This window comes from Pteropus vampyrus, unplaced genomic scaffold (genome assembly GCF_000151845.1).
Source record: "Pteropus vampyrus isolate Shadow unplaced genomic scaffold, Pvam_2.0 Scaffold124, whole genome shotgun sequence".
Classification (NCBI taxonomy): domain Eukaryota; kingdom Metazoa; phylum Chordata; class Mammalia; order Chiroptera; family Pteropodidae; genus Pteropus; species Pteropus vampyrus.
In genome coordinates, this window is record NW_011888905.1 from 2,433,281 (window position 1) to 2,435,788 (window position 2,508).

Here is a 2,508-nt window from a genome sequence, read left to right on the forward strand (position 1 = left end):
TCCACACATGGTAGCCGCTATTTTTAGCTAATTTTCACAGGCCATGTCGCCGAAAAGGGACGGTGGCCTTCCGGGTGACCCAGAGGGCCGGTGGCATAGCTCCTGGCTGTCTTCGGTTTTCCTCCCCAGTTTTAACATCCTCAGTAACGTGTCGCTGCAGACCCGACCTCCGGCCCCGTGGTCTCCAGCAGAGACCCCCGAAGCCGTCCCCTGTGGAACTCCCACTGTGGTGACTCAGCGGGGCCTGTCCACGAAAACGACACCGTCGTGTGCGTCCTGTCCTGAGGCCGGAGGCCACCGTGTGCCCAGGGTCACCGCCTTTCCCCACCGGCCGGGAGCTTTCCGGGCTCTCTGGGGTCTCCACCCATGCAGCCGGCCCCTGCTGCCATGGCAGGTGTGTCCCCTGCTGCCGTGGCAGGTGTGTCCCCTGCAGGGTGACGTGCTGCCTGCGCACGCGGGAGGCCATCGCCTCCACCCCTCACGTCATCCCGGACCGGGCGCTGCCCCCAGCATGCCCGGCTCCCACGGCGCCTCACAGGGCATCCCTTACCACACAGCGCATGCGTTAAAACCCCAGGGCGCGGGGGGAGGGGGTCCAAAGCTACAAATGTCCAATTATACAATGGCTGAATCACGGGGATGCAGCGGACAGCGTGATAGCCATAATTAACAATACTGCCTTGCACATTTGAAACTAGCTAGCAGCCAGGTCTCGAAAGTTCTCCACATAAGAAAAAAAAATTTCTAGCTACCTACGGTGACGGATGTTAACTGGACTTATTGGGGCGATCATTTCGCAGTGTATACAAATGGCGAATCATTATGTCGTATGCCTGAAACTAATATGTCATATGTCAATTATACCTCAGTTAAAACAATTGTCTTCCCAATGAATTCTCTATTTTTAAAAAATCATAATGAAATATTAAAATGCAGCTCCCATTACTGAGTAAGCTGTTTGCCTGTGGGCATTGGGCAGCTTTACAAAGCCAATTTGAAATTATCTTAGAATCCCCTTGATTGAATGTTACATACATCTGAGTGTTCTATGATTTCACCAAAAAACTTAATTTTATTCATGTCTTGGATTGTCACCTAAAACTGTCGGTAAGAGATAGGACAAGGCCATGGGGCGGGGGGACCCTTTGCAAGTCCTATAAATGTCTAACCACTAAAAAAAATATTTTTAAGAAATACAGAAACTGTTCTAAAAAATTAAAAGGCCATGAAAAACTTGTCGGATTTGTTACTATTTAGTGAATTTGATCAATAAAACTAATTTACTTTGTAAAAAGAAGAAATAGGACAAGGCTGAGGGGTCGCTGCTGTTACTTGGTTTTGCTGCTTTTTAAGTGACAGGAGACGGGGACTTTCGTAAAGAAACCAGGGGTTGATCCGTATCGGAAGGAAAGAACAGGGCTCTCTGCCACCACTCATCGTTTAAGCACCAGGCCACGCGGCCAGCCCAGCTGAGCCCCAGCCCAGCCCCGCACACAGCATGGTGGACTTTCAACAGGCCGGTGGCAAGGTCCTGCCTCCATCGGGGACGTCACACAGATTTGGAGAAAGGTTTGGTCTGTGCCTCAGTAGATAAGGATGGCTCTTCCCTAAGTGGCTGTCCCAACAGCTGGGTGCTTCTTACCGTCCTCTGCACGAAGCACCATCTGCTCCCCCAGACTCCTCCGGAACAGGCGGCGTAACCGTGTCATCGGAACAGGGATGCCGTGGGGGAGGCAGGCGCCCACCCCGTGTACCCTCTGCACGGCCCACAAGGCCTCGCCGCCCTCGGGGACATCTGTCTCCCGAGTCACTTTCTACAGAGAGGCACCAACCTCAGAGAAGGTCCTCAAAGAGGCAGCGAGTCCTGCAGGTCCGGTCCCCGTACCCCGGGATTTGGGGGGTGCACCGTGGGGCCTCACACTTCACCGCCCTCTGCAGCCTCCTCCTCCCCGCCCTGAGCTGTCCACACGGCAACCGCACTCACAGCGCCCCGCAGTGGCTTTCCTGTCTGCAGGATGCAGGTGGCCACGGCTCAGGTTTTCCTATCCAAGACCCTTTCCGGCAGGGGACAGACTCAGCCTACCTGCGGATCAAGAGTGCGGGGTTGATGGGACACCCCGGCCCAACAGCAGTCCCCTGGGGAACAGTGGTGGTCCCTTTCCCTCCCCACGCCCGGCAGCGGGCAGTGACGGTAAACAGGGCAGAAGCTCCCACGCCCCTTCCAGAAACCCCAGGACCTCTTTTGGGAAATATTTTCTTCATAATTAGTGTCTTTGGGGAAACTGCTACTTATTTCTTAAACGTATCTGATTTTTTCCCAGAGGTCATGTCATCCAGCATTACGGAGAGGCCCACCCCAAAATCGTCCGACTTCATTTTAAAACCGTCTCTCCTCATCCCTCCCCCCTCGTCAATCCAGCAAATCTTTCCTTTAAATGACCCAAGTGCCCGAAGCATAACCACGGCTCAGGCATATCTTTAGAAATTACTTTATTTCAAACATTTACA